Raw genomic sequence first — 15,188 nt, forward strand, 5'->3', positions numbered from 1 at the left:
TTGTCTCGTCTCTGTTTTCCCTGCCGGATTTTGCGTCTGGCCCCCGGTTTCATCTCTACAAAGCATTTTCCTGGTTGCTCTAGAGCAAGGGACGGCTTATTAAGTCCCATGCTCAGCGCCCTCACCCCAGACTCTTCTTTCCAACCTGAACCCCTTGGCCTCGGAGGAGCTGATTCCGTATAACCTTGCTGGGAGGGATGGGAGCCAGAGGACAGACGCTCGGGGAGGCCAGTTTTGGCATCTCCTAAGGACAAGCTTTAAATCAATTCAGAAGTGGCCCGTCTCCCCTCCCTCCGCCTCTGTTTACAGTGAGTGATTTCCTCTGTCTTTACACCGACAGGCCCATTTCCCCGAGTAACCATTCGCTGAGGGGATGGGGCATTAGATCTTTCAACTGGGGCTCTGACCCCTCCGGGGTGAAGGTCTGACTCATCCTGTCAGACGGGCCCCCTCGACCAGCAGAGATGCTGAAGGCAAGGGATCTGCGGGTAAGAGGCATAAGCTAGGGCCTCAAACCCAACCGCGGCATCAGGGGCGATAGGTGACACCCCCAGGTCTCTGTCAACCGTGTTCTTTGGCGAGTAGAATCCACGTGGGGGGTGAGCGGATCTGTGTGAGGCAGGGAGAGGCCTGGGCGGATGTTGATTCTCTGCCCACCTGTCCTTGGGCGGATGGATCTACAGACGTGTGGGCTCTCGCCATCCTGGCTGGCTGGCTTCCCCCACAAGCGCCAGTGGCTCTCCCATCATCCACTGTCTCAGAGAAGGTGAAGTGTCCCCTAAGCCGACTCAGAAGACTTGTGGAAGCCCCGCTCCCTTCCTCACATTTGGACAACGCTGGAGCCCCAGGGGAAGGTGGAAGCTTCCTCGCCTCTGTGGGGCTTTGCCTGAGACCTCTCCTTCCACCCCCCTCCTGTGCTGCTCGCCCGCCACCGGCCTCCCCCGGCCCTCTCCTTGAGTGACCACTGGCACATACCTGCTCTTCTGCAGTCGCCTCTGGGGAACGGAAGACCGGGGCCCGCGTGGGAAGACAGGCCAAGCCTGTTGGTAGGCGGAGGCCATGTCTTGGGAGGGGCCTGGTCGGAGTGCAGGACAGGCAGGCCCCAGGTGTTGAGAGGCATTGCTGAAGAGCTCACAGCCTAGTAGGAGAGGGACACACACCTAAATGGTCACACGTGGGGGGTGAGGGGACAGAGCAAGGGACTCCAACATGGGGAGCCAAGTGGCCTCCCAGAAGTCTTGCTGAGTCAGCAGGCATTTGCCTGGAGGTGAGGCCTGGAGACACCAGAGGGGAAGGTGGTCAGGATGGAAGTCACACTGCGCGATAGATCAGAGCCAGAGGGGACCTGGTGTGATTAGGAACAGTGAGTCTCGGAATCGCTGGGAGGTAGGTGCTACGGGAGACAGGTGGTGGAATGAGAGAGAGAGCTTAGGGACTGGATTTTGTGGAATCCATTGGCCCCAGACTCCCAGATTCTTCCTGGGTACAGCCTTGACTTCTCCCCAGAACTTTCCAGCATCTCTGTCACCTCTACCTGACTTGTCCATTCCAACAGGCATCTAAGCCCAGCCAAATATACTCCTGGAAAGCCCCATGAGTCAGGCCCTGTCCCCCGGGAGGCCTGCCCACCCCAATCCCTGCCCTCATCACCCGGCTCTCCCCCACCTTGCTTTTGCCACCTAACCACAAGCCAGCCCACTCCCCACTCCTTGCTACCGCCCGCCTCCACTCCTACCAGCAGTCTGAGCAGCAGCGAAAGGAATAGACACCCTCCTCGACGCCCCAGGGAGACAGGAGCCATGGCGCCTGAGCCATCTCTCACCCCTGTACTTTTACCTAAAACAAATGTCATGCGCAGATCCTCGGTGGGGGCCATGGGCTGGCCTGGTCCGGAAGCTGCGCTGTCCGCCCACCCGCCCTACCCAGAATTCCTAGGGCCCCTGGCTGCCATGCCCACTCCAGCGTCCCCACATCCTGAGCCCCTGTCTGTGGAGCTAGGAAGCCACCCTCAGCTCATCCCCATTCACAGCTCCCAGGGCTGCGTCGCACAGTTGGATTCCTGTGTCAGGAGTGGGGGGGTCCCAGTTGCAGAGACACGTGATACGCCAGGGCCCAGGGCTGTATGTAGCAGGGAGGGAGGCTCATCTCCTCAGCCCTGGCAAGGGCTCCCCTCCACCTGCTACCTGTTATTTCTGCCATGTCCATTGGTTCTTTGACTTGAGTCAGTGGTCGCCATATTCACTTTAGCTGTGCCCTCACTCATTGTGGGAGGCTGCTTTTCAGTATTGAGATCACTCTTCTTCCCTTCTGTGCTGGCAACCAGGTAGGCCTAAGTCACTTGTGTTGAGAGACATGAAGGGAAAATGCAGAGACATGACCGTTAAGAAAAGAAATTTCTTGGGACACCTGGGTGGCTCCGTCGGTTAAGCCTCTGATTCTTGATTTCACCTCAGGTCATGATCTCACGGTTTGTGAAATCGAGCCCAGAGTTAGGCTCTGCGCTGACAGCATGGAGCCTGCTTGGGATTCTCTCTCTCCCTCTCTCTCTCTCTTTGCCCCTCCCCATTGTGCTGTCTCCCTCTCTCTCTCTCTCTCAAAATAAATAAACTTAAAAACAAAAAGAAATTTCTTAATGCATGGGAATCTTGTAAAGGGGTCCAGACTCAAGGCTGGCATATCAAGTGAAAAAACACAATGTGAATTTAAAAATAAATAAATAAATAAAATAAAACCTCACAAGATTATCAAGAATACGACTAGTTTTAATTTTTCATATAATGACCTTATCTGCAAGGGTTTGCAAAAGGTAGGGATCAGGTTGTTTCTGTGAGGGAGTCAGTAGAGGGCTCCCTGTCTCCTGTACTTTAGGGACTATTGCTAGACAGAGTCTGTTTTGGATTCTGTGTCGTTCTCTCTCTCTCTTCCCCTCCCCTGCTCGCTCACTGTCTCTGTCTCTGTCTCTCAAAAATAAATAAATATTAAATTTTTTTTTAAATAAAGCAAGGAAGATTTGAATGCAAGCTCTTCTCTGGTTGGACGTTCTGTGAGATAAGGCTTTCTAATATTTCAATGTTAAAAAATTTAGACATTGTAGAAATAAAGATTGTGAGGCCCCCAGATGGTAGAAGGGCCTAGTTATGCCCTTAGGATCCTTCCCTGCAGGTGGGATGTGGTAGGGTCCCAGCCAACTCCATCGCAGCCTATAACATTAGTCCCCATGTGGGCATCTCTCTCAGACCTGAGAACCCATTGGTCTCCGAGATTTGGAGCACCAACTACCTGGAGGCATTGAGACACAAACCCAGGAGCCCTTCTGGATGTCCCCTGCTTTTCCTAATGCCCTCTGCTTCAGTTAACTATTGTGCAATATTCCACCCCGAAACAGTGGCTAAAAACAAAAGATGCTTTGTTATTTCTCACAGTTCGCAGGTTGCCTGGGCTCAGCTGGGTGGCTCTTCTGTTCTGTATGATGACATCTGATGGCCCAGTGGGGCTGAGGCACAGGTTCATCATGAGGCTGGTGGTTGATACTGGTGATCAGCTGGGAGCTCAGTGGGGCTGTCCCCTGGAGCACCTACACATAACCTCTCCATGTGACCTGGTGTCTCTCAGCAGAGGGTCTGGGTCCCAAGAGACCAGAGCTTGGGATCTACTAGGCTTCTTATTATGGAGCTTAGAAGTTGTGCAATGTTATTTATTGCAGATACCACTCATCAGACCAAGTCTCAATCCCCGCCCAGGTCAAGGGGAAGGAAATAGGTCCTGCCTCACCATGGGAAGGGCTGCAAACAATTTCCAGCCATCTTTTATCTCCCATACACTCGTTTAATTGTGCACCAAGTTTTGCTTTGAAATTAAGGCCCCAATTTTCATCCCAACTCCCTCCTGGCTTCTTCAGTATTCAAGAATCATTGATAGTTGTGCTAAAAGCAATAACCACAGGCCTCTGCTTCTCTGTGGGTATCTGGGGTCCTTGTCCCACGGCCGCTCCGGTGGGTCAGGCCACCCTTCTCACCTCTGTCTGCCACCCATGTGCTGGAACTGCTCATCCACTGATGGTTCCTTCTGGTTGTCTTTGTCCTTGTGGATGTTTATCCTTTCCCCCTCTTCAGGGGCATTCTGGGAGGGAAATGTTATAAATGCATGACGTCAGTTCCCTGTGTTCAATCGGACATACCTGCCTTCAGCTTCTGGCTCCTTCCAATCCATCTTCTCAAACATTGTTGTGACGATGGTCCTAAAATGCTAATCCAATGTTTCCCCCTCTGGTTAAGCCCAGTCTGTGGCCCCTGGACCAATGCTTTGTGACACATGTTTGCCATATGGACCTACAACATGTACTACCAATTACTTAGCAGTTTTCTTTAAATCTGATCACTACGTATTTAAAGATTTTATTTTTAAGTAATCTATACACCCAATGTGGGGCTTGAACTCACAACCCCAAGATCAAGAGTTGCATTCTCTACCAACTGAGCCAGCTAGGAATCCCAAATCTGGTCACTTTTTAGCTGAAATAAATTTATTTTATTTTATTTTAAAGTTTGTTTGTTTGTTTATTTATTTAGGAGAGGCAGAGAGAAGGAGAGAGAGAATCCCAAGTAGGCTCCACACTGTCAGCACAGAGCCTGATGTGGGGCTTGAACTCACGAACTGTGAGATCATGACCTGAGCAGAAACCAAGAGTCGAAGGCATAACTGACTGAGCCACCCAGGTGCCCCAAAATAAATTTATTTTAAAGTGACTATTGATATCGTTGGATTAATAGCTACTACATTCACTACTGTTTTCTATGTTTTGCCTTTGTTCTTTGAATCTTTTTTGTTTTCCACTCTTTTTCTGCACTCACTGGTGTTACTTAAGCATTTTGTGTTATTTCATTATTTCTCCTCTTTTGGTATATCAGATATACTTAAAAAAATTTTAATGGGTGCCCTGACTTTACAATATAGGCCCATCCAGGTCTATTTTCTTTTTTAACATATTTTTTAATGTTTATTTATTTTAGTGAGAGAGAGGCAGAGCACAAGCCATGGGATGGGGCAGAGAGACAGGGAGACACAGAATCTGAAGCAGGTGCCAGGCTCCAAGCTGTCAGCACAGCCCAGTGCAGGGCTTGAACTCACAAACGGTAAGATCATGAACTGAGCTGGAATCGGATGCTTAACTGATTGAGCCATTCAGGTGTCCCTCCTTTTGATACTTTCTTAGTTTCCACCTGTCTGCTGACATTACTCATCTGTTTTTTAATGTTGGCTACTTTTTCCATTATTGTCCTTAACATATTCACCATAGTTGTCTTAAATTTCTATCCTGATTATTCTAACCTCTCTACTGTATTTGGATCTGCTTCTTCAAACTGTGCTTTTGTTTTGTAGTATGCCTTGTAATTGTGCTGTTGTTGTTGAGAAGTGAACATGATGTCCTAGGTAAAAGGAACTGAGTTAAGTAGGTCTTTGGTGTGAGGCTTTATGCTTAGCTGGCTAGGAGCCAGGCTTTTTTTTACTGTTGCCATTGCTGTAGGGGTTAGAGGAGAAAATTTCCTCTGGTCTCCTTGTTTTGTCTCCCCTGTTGTCTTTGGATTTTTCTGGAGACTTCATTCATTTATTTATTTACTTACTTACTAAAAATTTTTTTTGAACATTTATTCATTTTTGAGAGATAGAGAGACAGATCGTGAGCAGGGGAGGGGCAGAAAGAGATGGAGACACAGAATCTGAAGCAGGCTCCAGGCTCTGAGCTGTTAGCACAGAGCCCGATGTGGGACTGGAATCCAAGGAACCAAACTGTGAGATCATGACCTGAACCTGATGCTCAACTGATTGAGCCACCCAGGCACCCCCTAGAAACTTCTTTTAATTTTTTTTAATGTTCATTTATTTTTGAGAGAGAGGGAGAGACAGAGCGTGAGCAGGGGAGGGGCAGAGAGACAGGGAGACACAGAATCCAAAGCAGGCTCCAGGCTCTGAGCTGTCAGCACAGAGCCTGACACGGGGCTTGAACTCACAAACCATGAGATCATGACCTGAGCCTAAGTCGGACACTCAGCCGACTGAGCCACCCAGGTGCCCCCTAGAGACTTCTTCTAGAATAAGGTCTGAGACATGTGGGTTCTCCGTTGTGTTCCCAAGTTATCATAGAGAATCTCTACTGATGTGAAGGTGCGGTGTCAGGGAGAGGAAGTGTTCTATATCCTGACCATTAGGTTGCAGGCTTATAGTGAACCTGTGCCTGCAGGCTGTGAACTTGACAAACCTCTCTCAGGTTCCCTCTCCTGGAATACAAAGGCTAGAGGAGGCTGGAGTTGGGTATTTTCCTCTTCCATTTGTTTGCTTAGGCTCTAGTAAAATAGTTTCCCTCAAGAGCAGACTCTGTTAAGAAGAACAGAGTGCAAGGCACCTGCATGGCTCTGTCAGTTAGGCACCTGACTTCGGCTCAGGCCATGATCTCACAGTCTGTGAGTTCAAGCCCCGCATTAGGCTCCGCGCTGATGGTACAGAACCTGCTTGGGATTCTCTCTCCTTCCCTCTCTCTCTGTCTCTTCTGTGCTCTCTCTCTCTCTCTGTCAGAAATGCCCCAAAAAACCCAAAACAAACAAACAACAACAACAACAAAACACGGCGCTCTGGATGTATTTAAAAACACCTCCACAGCTCCAGGTGGGTCAGCTCATTGAGAGTCCAACTCTTGATTTCGGCTCAGGTCATGATCCCAGGGTCGTGGGATCCAGCCCTGCCTCGGGTTCCTTGCTGAGCCTGGAGCCTGCTTGAGATTCTCTGTCTCCTGCCCCTCTCCCCCACTCTCTCTCTCTCTCTGAAAGAAAAAAAGTAAGACTAAATAAAATGAGAATAAGTAAGCCCTCCCGGACCGTGAGATCATGACTTGAGCTGAAGTCGGACGCTTAACCGACTGAGCTACCCAGGCGCCCCAAAGCTTATCTTCTAAGAGGACCACCACCCCCCCCCCTTCCACCCCCATCCCCCGGGCGGAGGTTTTAAGCATCAGCTGAGCCCTCTTGAGCTTCTAACCATTGATCACGAAGAGTTTAAGTCTCCCTGTCCAGACGCTGGCTCCAGGGCCGTTTCTACTCCTGGAATCTGTGATTTTCTGTGTCTGCCGTCTGTCTCTCTGATTTTAGGGGCAGCAGTTTGAGCTTTGACCTTGATTCTCTGAAGGATCTGAGATGGGTCGTTGATTTCCACTTTTTTTCTTGTTGTGAGGACAGAGCAGTGGCCTGCAAGCCCCTTACAGGCTGGCCCGGAACCCGGAAGTGCGGGTAGTGTATTTTATTATTTTTTTTTTTTAATTTTTTTTTTAACGTTTATTTATTTTTGAGACAGAGAGAGACAGAGCATGAACAGGGGAGGGTCAGAGAGAGGGAGACACAGAATCTGAAACAGGCTCCAGGCTCTGAGCTGTCAGCACAGAGCCCGACGCGGGGCTCAAACTCACGGACCGTGAGATCATGACCTGAGCCGAAGTCGGACGTTTAACCGACCGAGCCACCCAGGCGCCCCTTTTTTTTTTTTTTTTTTTTGCGGGTAGTGTATTTTAAAAAGATGAACACCGCAGGCTGAAAGCCGCGTCAATTTGACACCAGTGGAAAGCAGCCGTCAACATAAACAGTGCTGTCACCTTCAGGGGAGACCCCGGTGCCCGGCGGAAGCTCTGAACGCGAGGCCTGCTCTGTCCTTGTTGAAAGGGCGGCGAGCAAGTGCGGGATCCGTGTTGGAGGCCTGCAGCCCGCAGAGAGAACTTCTCAATGCCATCAGAGGACGCGGAGAAGCCGAAGCCGTGGGAAGAGCCATCAGGTAAGAACTGCCCAGAACGGATGCGCAGTTACGGGAGGTCCTTCCCCAGCACCCCCTTAAACCACCTCTGTCCCGCGTGACCTACAGGAGCCATGTGAATCCCTTACCTCAGAGCAAAAGGCTTTTCACATTCTCTTTGGCCTTTTAAAAAAATCTTTGAGGCTTCTTTCTACCACATTCGGCCAGGCCCTGAAAGTTAACTTACCTTCCCAATTTACTCTCAACTTATCTTCGTGTTTTAGGAATACGTAAACGATCAGTGGTGCAATAAATAAATATGTAAAGACAAATCAAATTTGAACAACGCCGTGTAACCTGTGCACTGATGGTTTCTGCCTCTTGCCCCAGCAGCGTGGCTTCAGAGGCTGCTGAGTGGCTCGGTCAGGGCAGGGGAGGGGAGGAACGGGTGGGTGTGGGCGTGGTGAGGGGAGGTTGTCCACGGCCTTGGGGAGCTGCTGGAGGAGCCCTGGACCCGAGGACAGTAACACCTTGGTTTGCATACACTGTTGCTTTGGCGGCCTTTCCTGTTACTCATGGCTGAACTCAATCTGGGACAGATTTCCCCAATCCCCCTGGAGAAGTAACTAATTTGTTTAAAAAGAGAGAGAGAGACAGACAGACAGACAGAGCATGAGTGGGGGAGGGGCAGAGAGAGGGAGACAGAATCCGAAGCAGGCTCCAGGCTCCAAGCTGTCAGCACAGAGCCTGACGCAGGGCTCGAATTCACAGACTGTGAGATCATGACCTGAGCCGAAGTTGGACGCCACCCAGGCGCCCCAGAAGTCACTCCCTTAAAAACACATAATAAATGCAAGAAATCAAGTGGTGTCCCTCAAATCATATAGACTTTGGCATTAAAACAGCTTCCGTGTCACTGTTACGCATCTGTGACAGTTTGGGTGCCTGGAAAGATGTAGTCATGAAATCCAGTTTGCCAGCGGCCCTCCAAGGGGACGATGGCCTTGAGGAGGCTGTCAGCACCCCCTGTGATTGTCATGAGACTCGTTCTGTGTGTCAGCCTTCCTGTGGCTCACCAGCAGGGGCACAGGCATGCGGGTGCATTTGGAATTCTGTGAGGTCCACAGGTGCTTGGGGCAGGTGCCACCTCTGAACAGACCCACCTATATGCATGCCACTGCCTTCAGGGACTTGTCTGGGCAGAGTTCACTCCCACTGGGCTCTCAGGACATGCCCAAGTGTCTCCCCCTGCGGGAAGCCCTCCTGGGTTCCTCCTGGCAAGGAGCCTGGAACAGAGGGGTGCTGACCAAAGTTCCCACCCAACCCCCACATGCCCAGTGTGGGGAGAGAGCACAAGTGCCACCACTAAAAAGAACCAGAGCTGGACGACAGTTAAAGCAGTAAAACCAGCTTTTATTCAGGGCCCAATGCAATAGGGGAAAAGAGACCTCAGAATAGCACTGGACCAGAATCTGGTTTTAGCAAGGAGGAGGGAAGACTTCACAGCCAAGGAGGGGCTAGGGGGAAGCTGGTGGGTGGAAATTTATGAAGACGGAAGAAACATCAAGGGTGAGGATTCTGGCTAAACTGACGTGACCGGATTTTTCTAAAACTGGGTGACACAGACAGACACGGAAGCTGGAAGTCAGGGCCTGAGCTGAACTCCCACTAAAAGTTTGGTCAAGGAAAGCATCTGTCACCCCCCTCTGCCCTGTCTGTGGTCTAGACCCCACCCTTGCCTGTTCCTTTCTGCTGTGTTGCAGGGGCCTGGATTCAACCCTCTGCCCCTGTTAAGTGGACACTCTTGTCTTCTCTGCCTGCTCCCCCTTTCTGCCCTCCCGGCTGGCCTCAGCACTCTCTAGGTGGGAGGCTAGAAGAGACTCAGAGGACCGACTGGGCAGGAGTGGCATCTGGGGTGGGGGTTGGAGCTGGGGTGGGGAGGGGCTCCCTCTGGAAGGATGATGGGCAGAGTCCTTTATAGTTGGTGTCAAGGATCATTAAAGAACCAGGGAATGTTCCCAGACTGATGGGCTTCCTCCCACACAGCAGAAATCCCTATTTCCACGGCTGGACTCTATCACCTTGTGCTATGAACTAAATAAACATTTGTGTCCCCCACCTCAACACACCCCCCCCACCCCCACCTCGACTCATATGTTGAAACCTAATGCCCAATGTGATGACATTAGGAGGCAGGGCCTTTGGGCGGTAACTAGGTCTTACGGGTGGGGCCCTAACAGGATTAGTGATTAGTGCCCTTATTTAAAAAAAATTTTTTTAATGTTTATTTATTTTTGAAGGGTGCCTGGGTGGCTCAGTTGGTTAAGCATCTGACTCTTGATTTTGGCTCAGGTCATGATCGCTCGGTTTGTGAGTTCAAGCCCCGCACTGAGCTCTGCACTGACAGTGTGGAGCCTGCTTGGAACTCTCTCTCTCCTCCTCTCTCTCAGAATAAATAAATAAACTTAAAAAAATATTTATTTTGAGAGAGAGAGGGACAGAGCACAAGTGGAGGAGGGGCGGAGAGAGAGGGAGACACAGAATCCAAAACAGGCTCCAGGCTCTGAGATGTCAGCACAGAGCCCGATGCGGGGCTTGAACCCACGAACCTTGAGGTCATGACCTGAGCCAAAGTCAGATGCTTAACTGACTGTGCCACCCAGGCGCCCCTGGATTAGTGCCCTTATAAAAGGGTCCTCAGAGACCTTCCTTGCCCCTTCCACTGAAGAAGGACACAGCCAGGGTACCAGCCATGAACCAGGAAGCAGGTTCTCACCAGACACTGACTCTGCCAACGCCTTGATCTTGAACTTCCAGCTCCCAGAACTGTGAGAAATAAATGTTGTTTCAGCCCCCTGGTCTGTCGTATCTTTGTTATAAGAGCTCAAGTAGACTAAGACACTGTGTGGACCCCTGCCGTGGCCCCGCATCCATCCTGGTAAGTCATGACCCACCCCCGCCTGCTGCCTTCGGTGGCTGCGCGCCTCCATGCAGGCCCTACCGAGGTATGAGTCTCCAGCCTCAGGACGGCCCCCATCCCCCCACTGGCCCCAAACTCCCCACCTCCTCTTGCTCGGGTCAGGTCTCGCCTGTCCCACTGCCTCCCGGCTTCTGGCCGCCTTCCAAGCTTGGCTGAAATGCCACCTGTCCCACCTCCACTTCCCCCAGCACCTGGCCCGTGGCTCGCAGGCTGCACCTCATAGTTGTGACTTGCTCTCCTCTTGCGCCTGGAGACTCTGTGTCCCTTACTTCTGTCCCGGAGACCAGTGCAGGTGGCATGGTTCCGGAGAAGCTCAAGCCGAGGGTAGCCCGACGTGTCTGGGAGGGGCTGCTGCTTCCCTGTGCCCAGCTCACCTCCACCAGCCCCTTCCCAGTGACAGTAGGTCAGCCGCTGGTTGGGCTGAGTGGGAACGTCCCATTTGGGTCTCTGCTACTCTGTTCTTGCTGCTTCCTACTCTTCCAGGGTGCAGGTGCACAGGCCTAGGCAGGCCTTACCCCGGGACGTACTGCCAGCCACCTCTCCCCTCTTTCCTTCCGGCTTTATAAGCAGCTGGGCGGAGGGTGGACCGGCCCCTGATGCAGGCCTGCTTGCTCTCCCGATCCCCGTACCTCTGCAGGCTGACTCACGCTGGCAGAGGCCTTTAGCGGAACTGGGTTCCTTCCTCGGAGGTTCCTTCTATTTCCCGTCAGCTGCCCCTCGCAGACAACTCGCAGGACTTGGGCACGTGTAGACCCCAGCCCATCTTGTCAAAAATGACACCAAGTCTCTCTCGGTTCCCAATTACCTCTGGTATGGAATAGTGACGCCTTGTTTACATTTATACTTGTTCGTGAGGGTTCTCTGTCGCTCCCAGGCAGGATTGCAATTCCGAGTTTTGAGAACCCCAGCAGTAAATGCAAATGGACCTAACTGGCATCTCCGCGTGGGTGGGGACAGCCCCTTAGCGGAGTCCGGGCACGCTTTAAGCTCTTGCTGGCCCCCACCCCTGCTCATCTCTCCCCACTCAGCCCTGGCACCTCCCGTCAGCTTTCACGGCTCAATCCGAGGCCCTAACTCTTGGGGCCTGTTGAACCAGGGGCCCGAGTGAAGGCTCCGTCTCCTTGCCCTCCCCACCACCTAGACGGCTGGGCCTGAGTGCTTCAGAGAACAGGCATGAGCACTGGGCCCTGCACTCAGCCGTGTGCGGGTGTGTGAGGGAACACCCCATCAGGAATCCCCGCTGAGAATAACAGAAAAGCAGGGGTGGAAAAACCGTTGGCCTCAGAGCGGTGGTGCCATGGAGGACCCGAGAACCCACAGGAAGAGGCGGCCAGAGAAGGGCAGGGGCCAGGACTTGACCAGGACTGTGAGTTCATAAAACCCAAGCGGCTTTCAAACATCACTGTGCGATGGAGTAAAGGGGAGAGGAGGCAGGGAATCAAGACTGGAGCCTGGGGGTCTGGCTCTCCAGCACCCCTGTGGGGAGAGGCCTGCCTGGCAGGGGCCCCGCCCTAGGTCGTGCCCAGGTTCCGTGCCTACAGGCCCTGGGGCAGCCAGCTCCAAACCCCGGCAGCTCTGGGCTTAGGTGGCTGGAAGGGTCAAGGCCAGGTGACTTCAGGACATGAAGAGGCCCAAGCGTGACCTGTTTGGGACAGCCTAGCACTGCTCCTGAGTAGGCACAAAGATGACGCGGGGCCCAGAGGAGGGTCATCTGCAGAGGCGTGGCCAGTCTGAGGCGGCTGGCAAGGCCCCCGAGCACCCAGTCTTGATCCAGTGGAGAGCTGAGCTGGAAGCAACCAGATCAGGCGGGGTCGTAAGAGCAGGGGGTTCTATTTATCTGACTATAAAGTAAGGCTCCCATCAAGGAGCTTAGCTTTTAGTCTCACAGAATAGCGGGCGGTCTGCCTGAGCACACCTTGCTTCTGAAGCCACAGGTGTGGGGCAGAGGGGGAATACCCTGGGGGGAGCGTCCCAAGCCCAACTTTGACCTCAGACGCGCCGGCTGGGTGGTGGACTGTGGGGCCTTTGTGTGGCTGCACCACTTGGTGTCCTGGGCCGGACAAGCTTTGGGGGACTCTGCCCATCACAGGGCAGGAGGAAGGAGAGGCTCCTGGGGGTGGGGGGAGACAGAGCCTCAGAGAGGGGAGGGAACAGAGAGGTCCCGGGGGGTGGGGGGGGGCAGCAGAAGAGACTCAGGCAGAGCCTGCTGAGTGGGGAGAGTCTGGTGGACTCCATGCCTTTGAAAATCTCTTCAGAGAAGGGAGGGGAAGAAATCAGGTCTTGGTTTAGGCCTCAGGTGAGGGGACAGGCCAAGAAAAGTTCTGAGCAGATGCTGAGGTGATACCCGTCCCTGCCTGACAAGGAGGGCGGGGGGGGGGGGGGTCCTAAGGCAGGGATGGAGCTGTTTGGTCTGTTTTAGCCCCCCCACTCTACCCCCACATGCTTTCTGCCCAGCTTTGGGCATCGAACTGTGGCTGCGGTCCCAGGGCCCCCCTTGCACCCCCACAGTACAAGTGGATTTGGCCAATGGGCAGTGCTGGTGGGAAGGGTGGAGTATTCTCCCGCCTCGTCACAGGTGCTGCTCCCACTGGGTGGCCTCATTTGCACTTTCTCCAGCTCTCCACGGGCCGGGGAGACACCATCCCTCCCTGCCACCTCCCCCCCCCCCCCCCATGTAGGTCCAGGTGCCAGTCTCTGGGCCTCCATTCCCGCTGCTTCTCTTTCCCCGGCCTCCACTGCTCCTGCTCCTTAACCTACATTCAGAGCCTCTCATTGGGACCACCTGGGGAGGGGGGGAGAGTCTACGCTGGGGGTCCAGGGCTCCAAAGGACCAGACGGGAGGTGCCGTGTAGAAGCAGGGGCTGCTGTCACTTCTCAGGGCCCCCTAACAGGTGCCCTGTAAGCCACGGCCTGTGCATTGGGAGAACTTCTGATTTTTTCCATCTTCTTACAAGAGACTTCCCGTTTTTAAGTGTTATATTAATTTGAAAACATTTTTAAGCCACCAGGAGCTAAAGCCAGTCATGATGAGGAGTTAGGGTGGGCAGCTGGTGCTCTGGGCTCCAGAAGGCAAGAGTTGGGGTTGGGGGGCTGCACCCCTCCCCTCTTCAGGACACAGGTTTGAGTCCTCTGTAAGCCTGACAAGCTCACCAGCCAGGGGCTGAGGTTTTGGAGGGGAGAAGCTGGTGTTTCAGACAGGTTTGAACCTGCCTGAAGCCCAGTTAGGTTGCTGCTCTGTCTGGTGGGTCCCAGGCTGAGGGACCGCTACAGAAAATATAAGAATAATGGTACCTGTGGGGTGGGAGGTAGGGAAGGAGCCGGGCCACACCATTCCTGACTGGGGGTGTGGAGCCAGGCTGAAAAGGGCCTGGACCTCTGTGGGCACAAGAGCTCCGACCCCAGCCTCGCCCCTGGGGGTGGATGCAGACAGGTTTTGGGGGAGGACTGCAGGTGGACCCTGAGTCCAGCGGCCTCACCTTCTCACAGTTCCTACGGCCACCTATTGTTTGTACCTCCCTCTGCTTGGTAGACCCTTCCGTGCTCAGAGGCTGGCCCTCTTCGTGGTACTGATTTCAAGTCCTTCCACGCAAGGGCTCCAATGCAAGGATTGCAATGCATTCATTCAGCTGCCCTGGCCCCCCCCGCACCTTCAGTCCTCATCGTCATCCATTCTGGATAAAACCCCTGCCTTTAGCAGCACTGGTCCTACAGGCACTAGTGGTCCCACAAAGCAGTGCCCGTGAGCAGTGGACACCCGGCCCACCTGCTACAGTCCCTCTTGTCCATCACCTGCAAGGGAGCGCCCCTACCATCGTCTGGTGTCATGGCACGCCAGCTGGATGGATGGCCTCCGCGAGGCTCCTCCATAGGTCATGGCCTGTCTCCACGGGCTCCGGACCTAGAGAGGGTCCCAAGGTTGGGGTGGGATGAACTCCGGTCTGGCACTCAGTAGTCATTCCCGAATCTTGGTTGAATTAGGAATCCCTACTGGGCTTGGGGAGGGAGTAGGCTCGCAGGTGAGAAGGATGTCACCGGTGACTCCAGGGAGAGGGCGGGGTTGGGGTGTCCAGGGGCTGGGGTCGAGGTCTCAGAGTTGGGGCTCATGGGGTGTCTGGGGGTGGGGTCTGGGCCTCGGATCTGGGCAGGGGGCGCTGAGGTTCCCAGGACTGGGGGCCCTATCTCCGGTCGGGGCAAAGGGCGCTGGGGTGTCTAGGAGTGGGATGGGGTCTCCGGGCAGGAGTCGCTGGAGTTCTCAGGGGTGGGGCTGGGGTCTCCAGGGGTTGGGTCGGGGTCGCGGGATGAGGGCACCGGGATCCCCAGGGGTGGGGCCGGGCTCCAGGGCCCAGAGCGCCCTCCCGCGCACGAGCGGCACCTCCTCTCCCTCCACGCACGCCCCCTCCGGGAGCCGCGCTCGACCCCGCGTGACCGGAAGTGGCCC

Source organism: Panthera pardus, unplaced genomic scaffold, assembly GCF_024362965.1.
Source record: "Panthera pardus isolate Hobbes unplaced genomic scaffold, ASM2436296v1 HiC_scaffold_4, whole genome shotgun sequence".
Taxonomy (NCBI): Eukaryota; Metazoa; Chordata; class Mammalia; order Carnivora; family Felidae; genus Panthera; species Panthera pardus.